A 16107-nucleotide genomic window follows, 5' to 3' on the forward strand; every position below is an offset into this window, starting at 1 on the left:
TTCCCATATCATATATAGGTTATCATAATTAAAATACTCATGCTGTAGTAATTCATCAATATGTTTATGGATGGAAACATCAGCTTTTGCATTAACCTGTTCAGAGCAATCATTGTCTTCTTGGATTGTTTCTAACACATCCATTGATTTTAAATGTTTTTTGACATTTGCTATCCAAGACATATAGTTTTCTCTAGAAATGTTGAGTGCAGGGAATTCAAGTTTTGAGATACTTGACATTTTGTTGCTAAACATAATAGAGCAAATAATAAGACAAAGATTAGAATCCATATATATCAATCAACAATGAGATAAAATATATTAGTAGAGCTATAAACGTATAAAAGAAAAAGGAAATGCCGAAATCTTCAGGTGGTAGATTAAAAAGTAGAGTGAGAAGTAGTATAAGCATTATAGTGACCAACACCAAATCCGAGTGAATCATTTTGAAAGCTTTATCTTGGATAAACTTAAGAAGAAGAATGTTTGTTGTAAATGAAATGGAGTTGATAATTGGGATTTATAGTGAAAATTTATAACTGTTTTACAACGGTTATATTACCGTTTTATAACGGTAATATTACCGTTTGTATGTGTGTGTGTGTATATATATATAATATTAATTATTTTAAAGTAAGATAATAAATAAGATATTAAATAAAGTTTATTTTTTAAAATATATAATTAGTATGCGCAATAATAAGAATAGAATTGCCACTATAAATAAATCTAACTTCTAAATGAAATATTAGTGTGCATATATAAATAAAAGTTACTTGCGATGAAAGTAAAAATTAGATGCATAATGAAAAGTTAGAATTGTTATCAAATTTTAATAACAATGTTTATACACATTATTATTACTACTTAGTATATGTATATGCATATATATATTTCCAATGTACATAATTAAAGAAGTGTTTACGCTGCTTATGTGGATACCTTTGTGCCTATTACCTTTATTGATTAGGATATAAGCAGCTCGTGTTGATAACGTATTATAATATTAGCCCTAATTATAGCAAGATTATTGAAGTAATATTTGAACTTGAATATAACAAAGAAACAAGAGAATAAAGAAAATGAGTAAGATGGTGATAACAAATATATGAGAATGTGAATTACTAGATGCAAATTACTCGTTACAATATATGGTATTTATAATACCAAAATAACTATTTAGAAGTACTATTGATGGAACAAAGCTATATTATTGGTTTGACAAAAATGGTGTCATACAAAAATTGTCGGTGATTCATAACAAAAATCATTTTATTTCCTTATTCTTTTTAAAGATAAAAAATGTATAAAAAATTAATTTGGAAAGGGCTAATATGTTCATTGGAGTGAAATGTAGAGTGTTGGATTCTATACACCTTATAAATTATTCACTCGCTTATATTTTTACACTAATAAACAAATGAGCATCAACGACAAACTGTTTATCAGAAATCCGTCGGTAAAAGTCAACACTGACGAGATCCCGTCAGTTAAAGTCATCACCTAAGATACCTATAAGTAAAAGTTTGTCGGTAATTAGGTCTGCGTAGTTTGATTACGAACATATTACCGAGGGAAGTTTTCTATGGATTGCTGAAAGAAAACTTAATAAGTGATTACCAACGCGTCCTTTCCGGTTGTCGGCAAGAATTCTCAGATGGGAAATTTATCGACTAGTTACCATCGATATCTTTTGAAAGCTACAAACATACTTTCCTCGATAATGACATTTTGAATTGTAAATAAGAAAAACTAATTATTTATACTTCCCACAAAAATTCAAAAAAATAAATATAATATAAAAAGTAAATGAAATTAAAACCTAACTAGTATTTTGAACCTGCGCTTCACAGCGGGTGAAACCTATTAACAATAAAATAAGTTCCCGCTCAGAAGTTTGAATAAAAAGTCAAATCATTAATTTTAGATAATATTTCATAGTTATTAGCTTCCTTATATTGTGTATCTTCACTTCCCAAATTATGGGATTACATCTTGTATAAATTTTTATGATTGTAATATGTGAAAGGTAATTCGGTTGATTATCCTTTAATATGGTATCAGCCCGGAAACAAAAATAACCCTAATCTTCCACTACCACAATACCGCCGCCCCCACCCCAGCCATCTTTTTCATCTCCGGCATCGCTCAACCATCTTCTTTCACCATAACAATGGCCACTCAAGGTTCAGTACAATCATCTCAAATTGGTACAATACCTCTTACCAACCCATCATCTCTTACTCTTGTTTCATTTCTGCTATCCTGAAAGCTTACTGAAACAAACTACCTGAGTTGGAAAACTCAAGTTGAAGCCTTTTTACATGGGATGGATTTATTTAAATACATCGATGGTAGCGTCACTACCCCACAACCATCCACCGATAAAGGCGGGCAGCCGACTCTCAATGCTGACTATCAAGTATGGTTCAGAAAAGATTGCCTCTTGTTCGGTTCTCTAGTCGGGAGTTTATCTCCGAGTATTGTCTCACTTTTTACCAATGCCAAAACCTCCCTCGACGCATGGAATATTCTTTCCGATACATATGCCTCCACCTCTCGTGGCCATATCAAACAACTCAAATACTGTCTCAAACAAACTTCAAAGGGCCCAAACCAAACCGTCTCTGATTTTATGCAATCCGTAAAGGTCACTGCAGATGAACTCTCGGTTCTCGGAAAACCACCCGACCCCGAAGATATAACCGATGTTGTCTTACACGGCCTCGAATCCATCGCCTACAAATCTGTTATCGATTCTGTTCATGCTAGAGACACCCCTATTTCCTTTCAAGAACTTCACGAGAAACTTAGTAATCATGAATTAACACTTGCCCAACAATCATCTCCCACCTCCAACCTTCACCAACCCGCCACCACCTTTGCTGCAAATACTCGCCCCACACGTCAACCATCTCCAAATGCCGGTCTCCTTCCTACTCCTCAAACACCTTCCCCCCCCTCCGTTCCACCACTAACAATCGCCCGTTCTTGGGAAACTACCAATTTTGCTTCACTAAAGGTCAATCCCTTACAACCTGCTTCGCCTTCAAGAAGATGTATCCACAAATTGGGCTACCTTCTTTACCAAAAGGGCCACATCACACATCCTCGTAGGCACATTTGATGCAAGTTCCAAGCATCAATACAAATGACAATCGTCCATGGCTTTGTGATAGTGGTGCTTCTCATCACATCACAAATGATCTCAATGCTTTGTCGCTCCATGTTCCATATGATGGTACCCAAGAACTCGTCATTGGTGATGGTTCGTCTCTTAATATTACTCATGTTGGCTCTTTAACACTTAAATTTGATACCGTTTCATTAGTTTTACATAATGTCTTATGTGTGCTATCTATATCTCGCAACATTATATCCATTTCTCGTTTATGTCTTGACAAAAATATACTAATCCAATTTCTTTTCTCTTGATTTTGTCATCAAGGATTTCCACTACCAATTCCCTCTCCTCTAAGGAACAACTAAACATGGGATATACGAGCTCCGTCCGAAATCACAACCTCACTTTTTTTATGTTAAAAAAAATAAGTCTTCTTTGTGGCATCATCGGCTTGGACGCCCGCATTCTCAAGTGATACAACGTCTATCTTCAATTATTTCATCTATTTCTTATATTGATGACTCGTGTAATTCTTGTTTCATCAATTACTTCCAATGCACCATTACAAATTTTATTTTCGGATGTGTGGTCTTCTCCCGTTATTTCTTATGATGGTTACAAATATTATATTATTTTTGTTGATCACTGCACCGATTACACTTGGATTTATCCTATTAAGAAGAAATCTCATTCGCTTAATGTATTCATTAGCTTCCAACGTCTTGTCGAAAATTATTTTCAATGTAAAACAAAACAATTATTTTCTGATAATGGAGGTGAATGCATCAAACTTGCTTCTCATCTTGCATCTTGTGGCATATCTCATCTTACCTCTCCCCACACACTCTTGAACACAACGGCTATGCCGAACGACGACATCGTCACATAGTTGAAACGAGCCTCGCTCTTTTATCCCATGCCAAAGTACCTCTCAAATTTTGGCCTTTTGGGGTCACTGCTGCCACATACCTAATAAATTGTCTCCCTACCTCAACTCTAAAAAATGATTCTTCTTATTTTCGCTTATTTCATAGATTACCAAACTATGATAAACTTCGTAGTTTCGGTTGCCTTTCTTACTCTTGGCTCCGTCCATATTCCTCCCAAAAATCTTAACTTAAATCTAAACCATGTATCTTTGTTGGATATTCATCGACCCAAAGTGCTTACTATTTCCTAGATCCTCAAACCAAAAAAATTTATACTTCTCGCCACGTTCACTTTGTGGAAACTCATTTTCATTATGAAATTCTATCTCATTCCTCAACTCCTCCACCACCTAATCCGTACGAATGCTTCCACTCTGTTCACATGCATCTTGCTACACCATCTCACACACCTTCTATACATTCCCCAAATACCAAACTTCTCTTACACCTTTAAACACTCAAGTTGATCCACAAACTCATTCCCAGATTGAGGTGTCCACCCCCACCACACCAAACCAATCAGGGGTCAACCTATTAAATCCCAATTCACCAAACAACAATTCTTATGGCCTAAACCTACAAAATTCACCAACTAACACTCATCCTGGACAAATAAGTCAACCTGCCCAAAATCCAAACCTTTCCTGCCCAGCCGAGTCCCACTCATCGTCTGATCCTAACACAACTGAACATCCCGTCTCCTCTACCTACACTCGCATCCGCAAACCGAACCCTAAATATCACAACAAAAATTTTCTTCTTTATAATGCATCTTCTTCTCACCCCACTGAACCTACAACAGTCACTCAAGCCCTCAAAAGCCCGCTTTGGCGCAATGCTATGCAAGATGAGTTTGACGCCCTACAACGTAACGGTACTTGGTCTTTTGTTCCACCATAATCTGCACCCAACCTTGTTGGTTTCAAATGGGTTTTTTGAACCAAATTAAAACCCAACGGTGAAGTTGACCGTCTAAAGGCTCGTCTAGTAGCAAAAGGCTTTCACAAACGTCACGATCTCGTTTATGTTGAGACCTTTAGCCCAGTTATTAAACCCGCAACCCTTCGTCTGATTCTTTCTCTATCCACTTCTCAAAATTGGTGTCTCTGTCAACTCGACATAAATAACGCTTTTATTCAAGGCACATTAACCGAAGATGTTTTCATGTCTCAACCACCCGGTTTTGTCGATCCCTCTTTTCCTCATCATGTTTGTAAATTAAACAAGGCTATATATGGCCTTCATCAAGCATCTCGCGCATGGTATGATGAACTAAAATCATATCTTCTTTTGGTTGTCTTTGAACCAACTATTTCCGATCCTTCTATTTTTGTTAATCACTATACTAAATCTCCAATCTATCTTCTTGTCTATGTTGATGACATAATTGTCACCAACCCGAACACCTCTCTTATAAACTGTTTCATCAATTCCTTTGCTGCTCGTTTTACTCTAAAAGACCTTGGATCTCTCTCATATTTTTTAGGTGTTGAAGTCCATCCCCACAAAACGGTATTTTTCTATCCCAAACTAATTACATCATTGATTTGTTGAATCGAGCTAACATGAGTGATTGTAATCTGGCTACCACCCCAATGTCATTCTCGGACCATCTTTCCCCCACTGATGGATCACCTCTTCCATCGCGCACCCAATATCGAGTCTTTGTTGGAGCTCTCCAATACCTATCCCTCACTAGACCCGACGTGGCTTTTACGATCAACAAGCTTTCTCAGTTTATGCATCCTCCCACCAACATCCACTGTGCCGCCCTCAAGCGTTTGCTTCGGTACCTTCACGTAACTATTTATCATGGTCTAATGTTTAAAAACAATTCTCCTCTGCATCTTCATGCCTTTGCTGATGTTGACTGGTCAAGTGACAGATCTACCTACCGAAGTACCATTGGTTATATTTGTTTATTTAGGTTCCAATCCGATTGCTTGGAGCTCAAAACGCCAACCAACCTTGGCAAGGTCCTCAATCGAAGAAGAGTTTCGGGCTGTTGCATACATCACAACGGAAGTACAATGGCTATCATCTTTATTGTCAAAACTTGGCTACAAGTCCATAGTTACACCAACCATCTACTGTGATAATTTGAGTGCCACACACTATTCGGCTAACAGGGCCTTTCATTCACGCATGAAGCACCTTGTCTCGATTTTCACTTTGTACGAGAAAAGGTTAAATAAAAGATGATACGGGTCACTCACATATCTGGTGATGAACAAGTTGCTGATGCTCTTACTAAGCCATTGCTAAAACCACGGTTCCAATATCTTCTATCAAAGATTGGACTAGTCTCTCGATCGTCCATCTTGCGGGGAAATATTAACAATACAATTAGTTCCCGCTCTGAAGTTTGAATAACAAGTCAAATCATTATTTTTAGATAATATTTCATAGTTATTAATTTCCTTTTATTGTGTATATTCATTCCCTAAATTATGGGATTACATCTTGTATAAATGTATGATTGTAATATGTGAAAGTAATTCGGTTGATTATCCTTTAATAAAACCATTCGATCAAGTAACCCAACACTCTACACCGAGTGTTGATATTCAAAAAAGGTAAGCAGCTGAGTAGTTAACGGATATGTAGGTTTTGGAGCCTTGAATTCCTTTTATGACAAAAACACCTAGAAGTGAAGGCATTTCCATCATATGCAATTTTCTTGCACTTTATAAAACCTGCTATTATGCGTTCGTCAAAACCTTCCTACATGCAGCCCGCTTGAAAAACATGTAACTGCTTTGTCTTTGTTCTACTCTTTATCCTACCCCTTCTGATTTTTAGGCATGGATTTCTTTAGTGTCCAAAGCTTGTATATGAAAGATGATCAAACGGTCAACTAAAAACCTCCAAGCATCCTTTATAATCCCAGCCCAATTCACCATACAGTTAAAGAAGTCATATATTATTCTCTTTGGGCCATGCTATTTAATTCAAAAGATGCTAAAAAAACATTAGCAACCAAATTACAAATAAAAAAGCTTCATCTCACATGTTAAAATTTTAGCTCAGATTAGTGCCTTAGGAAGAAATAGTTGCAATCAACTACTCACCATGTGGCTTAGTATTCTAACTCAGCAGTGATGAAACAATGGTTGTCTCTAGTTCCTTCAAGGCCTGGATGATTCAAGTGCAATAAGTACAAAAACCAGGAGTAGAAACTATTACATATGGACATATAGAGTTAATGTCATGTTTTTGTGGTCTATAACTGAAAGAACAACCATTCAATTCAAAGGCATCTTCACGCCTCCTATTAGATTCTTCTCACCCCTTTGACCACCTTTTAATTCAACGTAAAAAGAAAAGGCTAACTATAACCTCTAAAAGTGTGCCAAGCTAAACGAATAAATTGAAGCAGGAGAGGAAGGGATGAGATCACAAACCTTGCGGTGATGGATGGCGATTGAGGGAAAAAAGCACCATTGAAGTTGAAGAACCACTGACGCTCGTCCTCACTCTAGCTTTTGCTAAAGATCTGCAAATAGGTAACATTAAAAAATTTGACTCTTAACTGGAATATTAAGATCCAACGCTGCAAAATGATTCAATCATTGTCTGAATGAATGTCAATTTGTTCCAATCAATCTTTGATCTTTTAGACTTCTGCAGTTAACCAAAACAATTTGGCATTTTTGTCATGAAAAGACAACCAATTTTGAACTTTAATGAATCCCACATTGCAACCATATTAAAAAGAATTCACAATCTGGCCTTCAAGGCTTTTATCACATATGTTTGATTAGGGAAAAATGTACAATTCCAATGCAAGTTGTGGACTTTAGTTTAATCCTCTTCAGTCAAATTTAATTGAACAACTATAGCTTCAGTTTACTCTTGAATTTGATTTCCTAATCATGAAAATTAGCAATCCTTAAAACTAAAATCTTGTTTTGGTTAGCATACACATCATTAATGAAGTCTAATGACTTCTATGCATGTCGGTATCATATACGATTATTCTACATGCCTAGAAGATCCATATTAATTAAGATATTAATTTTTAGATAAGTTTGGATTCAAAACCTCAAAAACATCCATTTATAGTAACTTATCCAAATAGAATTGAATGATATTGGGATGATTTTAACCCATTAGTCAACATAGTGATTCAAGTGTAGAACATAAGACAGCCTAAAATACACTGCATTCATGGGTTTAAAATACAAGGAAAAGAAATGATAAGAATGGATAGGGGAAGAAAGTAAAAAAACTTATATAAATAAAGGCATTCTCGAGTTAAAATAAAAGAAAAAAACATAAAATGTTAATTACATTTTTAAGTTAGATCGGAAGGAAAAGATAGGAAAAAAAATTGTAACTTTACAATTATGTCCTCATAGCAATATAGAAAAGATAATTGAGATAGGCTAAATTAGTAACATTCTAATGAGCTATAAACGTTTCCTTCACAATCATACCATATTTGGCTAGAAAGTTTTGTAGGAAAAAAATCTTAACTTTTCTTTCCATTCTCTTTCTTTTCTTAAAAAAAAAACCTCAAGAATGAAAATTTTTTTTTCTTATCTTTTCTTTTCCAAACCCTTAAATAAAAAACTTAAAAACAAAGTGTTAAGAAAAAACAAACATAAAAAATATGCAGAGAAACGAATTAGCTAATTGAGGAAAATACCGACGATAGAGGAGGGAGGTGATAAAAGTTCTCTGGTGGAGGAAAACCCTAATCAGACGGCATTGGTACAGATGATGGAGGAAAAATATGCGTCTCCCCTTTCTGTTAACTGCTATGTGGCTTGAAAGTTGCAGAAATGGATTGTAGTATCACATGCAGTAGAAGAGATTGTACCAAAATTGAATTACAATAGATTTTGTCAGACATCATAAAGATGCAAATATCGACAATATCTTATATGGATCAGATTATATAATCAATCATCTATGGTAACGGTACCGTTTTCGTTAGGGGTGGTTGCATGGCAGTCTTGTTTTTCTTCTAGTTATGATTGCCGTTCTTGTCGTTTAGATGGAAAGGCTCAGGACACGTAGCATAGAAGAAGATGTTTTATTCGATAAGGTGTTGTTCCGTGTGCATCAAAGTATCCAACAAGATGAATAGTGAATTCTCTTCACAAAATAAATCTGCCATTTTAGAATTGTTTGTCAAACATATGTTATATCTTTATCTTTATCCTTCCTACCTTATGTTTTTTTTAATCATTGGATATCCTTTAATTTCGCCGTCCACTTATCGATCCTCTTATTATTTTTTCTTATTTTATATTATTTTTTGAGACAACTAGTGTGTTCCCTTCACGTTGCTCGAGAAACTTGATAACAAATTCGAGTTTTTAAATGCAGATATACAAACATATCATACCAACTATTGCTTGATACAAAAAAAATTGTTTATCTAAATATAAAAAAAGCTTGGTTGATATCGGTTCGGCTCATTACAGTATCAACGTGGTATTTCACTCATTATATAGCTTATAATAAAAAAAATATATTCTATTTCTAGCACAATTTCGTTTTTAACGTAACTTATATACTTTATTGTGAAAACACCTACGTTTTAACGGCGCGACATAGAGGTACTAAACATGTCGAAACGACGTATAGTAAAAAATCTAAAAAAGACTTCGTATGGTGGTCATTAAAAAAAATCAATAACTTAAATATACATATATGATAACAAATTAGAGAACATACTAAAACCATGAATACTTTAGAGGGTAAAGTTAAACAATGTTTAGCAAAAGAGAATGTTTGGGATCAAATTAAAACAATTTAGAATTTTGAGGGGCTAATTTGTAATAACTTAAAAGTCAAGGGATTAAAACTGCAAAATTTTTGACTTAACCGTAGCAGTGTAGGTTTTCTATAATATATAGTATAATGTAATGTAACGTGTGTATCCTTTTAGTTTCACCCGATCATTTTTACTTTCTCTTTTAAATTTATACATTATATTTGAATAACAACTATTTTTTATTCAATAGATATTTCAATTACATGAGTCAATACACAATTTATAAAAAGAAAAAACAACGATCTATTCACCGTTGCGTCATTTCGCCAATAACCACCACCCTATAACCATAATAACCGCTGATAAGTGATAACCACCACTCTATAACCATAATAACCGTCAACATTCCAAACCTATAAATACATCTTCATATCCATCAATTCTCCTCACCCCCAACTTCTAATTCTAATGTTATTACTGTTATATACACATATACAATCATTACCATGCACGGTGAACGATGAAAACAACCACCAGATCCAGGGTCGACCCAACCATTGTGGAGGCCCAAAGCGAAGTGAAAATATGGGACTCTTTTCTATTTTTTTTTATCTTGCATTGGTGTGTATAATGTTGTGAATTGAAGAGAACTTTGAATTAAAATGATAGAATAAAGCTATAAAAATCAATGAAAATATGACATAAAGAACATAAAGAAATTCTAAAAAATAATAACAGTTAAAGAGTTCACATTTGATATTTCATATATATTGAATATAATTCAGATCTTCATGTATATGACTAGTTAGAAAATTATTATTATTTAATTTCACAAAAAGTTGCATTTTGATAAATCTTTTGGGGTGAAAGAAACCAAATTGTAGGAATAAGTGGAAACAAATGTACAATTCATGAATCGATGGAATAAGCTAAAAGAAACCAAATTGTAGTAAAAAACACTTGAAATGATGTACAATTCAGGAAGAATCGAACAAGAGACCATAGGGAACCAAAATGGGATTCCAACCACTAAACCACAGTAACAATATTTTTAACTCTGTTAATGTAATTCATATATAAATAAACTTTTTTTTTAAATTGGGGCCCAAAGCCCTAGCTTTGATCAATAGAGCTAATGGGCCGACCCTGACTAGATCATGACATAATCTTCAACGCCACCTTTAACGCCTTCGCCGTCACCAATGTATTCAGGGAATGACCACCAATTAACACCCCGTAAGGGAAAATTTGGTGTATAGCAATGGAACTCTGCACAACAAAGGATGATGGCCAGGTATGATAGCGCATGCGGTAAGCGTGTCGTTGACGAACATGGGGCCAAACGTTACATGCAAGACACGACCAAACCAAACGTTACTAGACTTCGGAAGGCTACGAAGATTTTAAATGCCTTCGGCGGTATGTAATACGTTTTTTTTAAACGTAGGGCCCTTCTAGTTGTCTGACGTAATGAACGAGAACAGAACTGTGAAGAGGGATGCTGGCTTTATACGTTTTTGGATGACAAAATAACTCATCTCTGGTTGTAATAGAAAACGATAAACATGGAAAGAAGATTATGCCATCCAAGTTTTAAACTCGAAATCTGTTTAAACTCAATATAATACCAGTTATTTGACGATTACCTTTCATTTTGAAGGGTTGCAAGTTATAACATTGTGTCGTTCTGAAAGGGTACCATCAAAGCTATTAATACATCAATGGGTTATTGCAAATTCAAACGATGATCAAAATTCTCACACAACAAAAATACTCTGTGTTCCAATCAAACGATTCAACCGGGTACGTTTGCGGTTTTGTTAATTCCCTCTCTGTTGTCTGAACGGACATGATGGTTCACAATCAAGATGATTCAAAAATGGGGGCAATGTATTATTGTATTGATTTGAAGGGGTGTTTAGTACCCTATAAATGCACAACAGTCACCTTCCACCATCCAATTTGATGTTGATCGGCTGTTCCGTGGCCATGTCATGCCGGTGATATGTACGGTAGTTTCACGGTGATAATATTAATGTATTTTCACCGAACCAACACATTTCATTGTTCCTTTGAATAATTTTAATTGTAGATTATTTTTTGTTAAATGTGAACTTTTCTCACGGTGTTAATATTATCGTGATTGTTGTCAAAATGATGAGATATATCTATTTTCTAGAATGAGAATCTGTTTTGAACTCTGATATGTTATGTTGTTTGACTTTTTTCATCACCTATATCTAGTCTTTTCAAGTTTAACTTTAGTTTTATCGATTATATTTTGATTGTGGAGGGGAAGTTTTTAAGAATGGTGAATGAATCCATTATTGCTCATGTATGTTTGAAGGTTCAATTTAACATATATTCATACAGTAAAGGAAAAGAACAACAAACCATGATGTCTTGCCATCAACATTTGTGCTAAACACATTTGGCCTAGGTGTAAATTAGTTTGGTTTATTTTTTTTCAATGCTAATACTATTGAATAATAATGAGTGCAATAGTTTTATTGTAATAAGATAACGACTGCAATAGTTTCGTTGTAATTGGGCTCAGCTTCTTGATGAGCGTTTAATTGAGCTCAGCTTTTCGTAGTGCCCTGCTGATGAAATATACTGGGATTTGGACTTTGTCATGTTCCACAATAAGCATTGAGCTGATAGCTTCCCTCCCTGGAGGGAGATAAACTATAATTACTTCTCCTACTTGAGGAGCTGCTAGAGCAGGTAAGGAAACTAGATCTTCAGAGCTAGGAAGGCAACTTTTGCTTCACTAGTCCATTGAAAATCTTTTTTGTCATTAAAATTCTTCAAAGTTTTAAAGAAGGTAAATACTTTTTGCTGATTTTGAAAAACAACGTTTGAGCGCAACAATTTTACCATTGAGGCTTTGAACCTTTTTTTTTGGTGAATGTAAATTAAGAACAACTTGTACCTTAATTAGGTTAGCTTTTATGCTTTGTTTATCAATTAAGTGACCTAAGAATTTACATTCTTCGAATCCAAATGAGCATTTTACTAGATTGAGCTTCATGTTGATGCCTTTAAGATTTCAGAATGTCTCTCAATGTCATTGAGTATTACTTTCTCACTTTTTGCTTTTTATGACGAAGTCATCAACATAAGCTTCCATGTTCTTTCCATTTTGATTTGAGAAGGTGTTGTCGATCAATGAAATCATTGGTATGTAGCCCCGAAATTCTTCAAGCCGAAGGGCGTCTTCTTGCAACAGAAGATTCCTTTATCGGTGTGGAATGCGGTATTCTCATCGTGTTCAACCTTTATTAAGATCTGGTGGTAGTCTTTGTAAGCACCTAAGAAGCATTTGTATTGGAAGCCTATATGGAATCTATCTTCCAGTTGATCTCTGGTAGGGGGTAGCTATCTTCAGGGACAAGCTTTGTTAAGATCCTTGAAATCCACACACATTAGCCAAGATCCATCAATTTTTTTTTACCACAACTGGGTTAGCAATCCAAGAATGGTATCTTACCTCTCGAAGTATGTCGGCTTTGACAAGCTTGTTCACCTCATTGCAGGCAGATAAGCTTCTTTCAAAAACCATGCTTCTCTTTTTCGAGCGAATGGTTTATGTGTGGGTGAGATGTTCAAGGAATGCTCAGCATGATCCCTTGGAACCCCTGCCATGTTGTTGGACACCATGAAAAAACGTCTTTACTTTTTTGTAAAAAAGTTATGAGCTTACTTATAGTCTGAGAGGGAAGTTTACTGTTAACTTTGATGGTTTGTTCAGGGTAAGCTAGATTGATGCTTATCTCCTGCACATGGTCATCTTCCGTGTCTTCATTGAGCTCCCATTATTCTTTTACGACAGCTATGAGTAAAGCTTCTTGCGTTGGTTTCATCGTTGCTATTCCTCTCGTGGTGGGGAATTTCATCATGCCATGAGTTGTAGACACTACTGCATCAAAGCCAAGGTTGCGATCCCGGTTCTTCCTATAAGTATGTTATAGTTAGATGGGTACCTGACCACTGTGAAGGTAAGCTTCTTGACTCGAGAGAGGTCTCCGTCCCTCAATCGAACATCCAAATTGAGCTTTCCAAGGGGAACTACCTTTTCTCCGGTGAAACTTTTAAGAGAGTTGTTGGTTTATTGGAGCTGATTCTTGATTTCTGATGGAGCTTTAGGAAACATCTTTCATACATAACCTTCATTTCTACCACACGGTCCATGTAAGCTCCATCTATGTGGAAGACATTAAGCTCAACTTCTACTATGACTGGAGTTGTGACTTTGTTGTGAGGGTTGGTCGGAGGGAAGCATATGCTGTATTGGTTCCATGCGAGCATTCGTTTCCTTTTGTTGCACATCTGAATCATGTTCACTTCGAACACCTTCTTTCCGCCCCCGTTACCTTCTTTTGGATCCTTGAGTAGATGAGCTAACTCACCACTTTGAACGACATCTTCAATACGCTTCTCCAATTGGAAACAATCATTGGTATGGCGCCCAATGTCGTCGTGAAAGTCACAAAATTGCTCGGATCCCGCTTGCTTGTCGGTTTGGATAATGAACGGGGAGGATGAAAGTTGTGCTTGACCTCCTCGGAGGCCATGATCTCTTGTGGAGTTTTAGTTTACACGGAGAAATCAACTTGTCTTTCTCTTGTGGGTTTTGATGTCGAGAAGAATGGCTTCTTCCATCTGACCTTCTATGCTCGTGATGCTTTTGAAGGTGCTTCTCGATGAAGGACTAGAACTGAGGTTTCTTCCCTCCTGGGGAGTAGCTTTTCAAGTTTCTATGTTCATGTTTCCTTGTTTCTTGATTATCCAAGGCTTCCTCCCCCCTCCCGAAGGTAAGCTTATGTTCTTCCGAAAGCTTCTTTCATGGTATGAGGAATGTTTTCGTGGAACCTTCTTACTAGCTTCTTGGCATTTATGGCGTTCATGTAGCCGGACGCACGCATATTTTCTGAAGTACCACTATAATTCAATTATTCATTTTTTGTATCTATCTATCTATCTATCTATCTATCTATCTATCTATCTATCTATCTATCTATCTATCTATCTATCTATCTATCTATCTATCTATCTATCTATCTATCTATCTATCAATACTCTAAGGTCTTCATGATCTTTCTGCTTGATTTGATGTAGGACATCAGCATCTTTGGTACACCTTCTTTGCTGAGTGAAGTTGGTCAAGAAGCTTTGATATAAGTCATCAAAGGAAGCTATGCTTCTTGGCGGAAGGGAGTTAAACCAAAGTCTGGCTGGTCCTACCTAGGTCTACATGTAGGTTCCCAGCCGGATCTACACGGAAGTATCTCGTACTACGTAGGTGCGGAATCCCTACGTAAGACGATACGAGCGTAGGATGCGATATACGTTAAAACCAAGCACAAATACACGTTACAATACTCAAAAGACAAGTTGTATTGCAACCCTTCAACACGTGATGTTCAATCACAATTACACGTACTTCTTTTTTTTTAAAACAAGCCGTAGCTAAGGCTTATAAAGCCTTCGACAACTTCGCCTAACAGACTAGGCGAAGTTGTCAATAACTTCGCTTGTCCACAAGTTCGCTTATATTAGGCGAACTTGTGAGACAACCTATACAAATCAAAACAAAACCAACTAACACGATTACAGACACTAGATACTGAACTACTGACATAATGCACCAACAGACCCCCCCCTTGGCAGTAGCTTCATATCTCTATCTTCAATCACTTGTCTTGTAATCCCAAAAATCTCGAGTCACTCGTCTTCAAGCATGAACGCCTTCTCTGACACAAACGGAAACTACTCTCTGATATTTCTTGGCTTCATCTTTCCATGCAGGAATATAGAATATCTTTTTCTCGTCTAGCACCTGCAAGTCAGCTTGAGACAAATTTACCAAGTGCATAGGATCATACACTATCAGCACCTCTTGTTCATCTTCATCCTCCATAACCGCTTCAGCTGTTTGACTATCGACATACCACCATTTCAGATTCTTTAAGACATCCTTGGGCATTTGTTTCATCGGCACTTTTTTTAAACACCGGATAGGCTTATACTTCATTACCATCCAAGGTTTGCCATCAGCTCTCATTCCTCTGTCTTTATCTTCAACAAGCTTCCATTTCTGCGGCTTTAACAACTCGAACTTTTTCTCTTTTATACTTTCTTTCCACACGATCTTCCCAATAATCCTAGCCATATTATCATCACTCCTGTTTATCAACCCCAACTTGGCCAAATCCTTCACGTCACACTCAGGCAAGGTATTCAATGATCTCAACAACCTCTTGAAGTACTGAATCCCATCGTAACGTTTAATCACATATAGCCTCAACTGCTCATCATACAAC

The 16107-nt window shown here is 36.0% G+C and overlaps 1 long non-coding RNA gene across 1 annotated transcript; it reads right to left on the minus strand.

Annotated features, from left to right (window-relative positions):
* Positions 1 to 1395: 1395 nt before the first annotated feature.
* LOC143598267 (uncharacterized) lies at positions 1396 to 7357 on the minus strand. Its single transcript, XR_013147080.1, has 3 exons — positions 7125 to 7357; positions 6578 to 7052; positions 1396 to 1863 (listed from the first exon to the last, which is right to left on the minus strand). It is a non-coding gene; the product is annotated as an uncharacterized LOC143598267 (long non-coding RNA).
* Positions 7358 to 16107: the final 8750 nt, after the last annotated feature.

Source organism: Bidens hawaiensis, unplaced genomic scaffold (genome assembly GCF_021521415.1).
Source record: "Bidens hawaiensis isolate Kalapana, Puna unplaced genomic scaffold, B.hawaiensis_p1.1 tig00049882_1, whole genome shotgun sequence".
NCBI lineage: Eukaryota > Viridiplantae > Streptophyta > Magnoliopsida > Asterales > Asteraceae > Bidens > Bidens hawaiensis.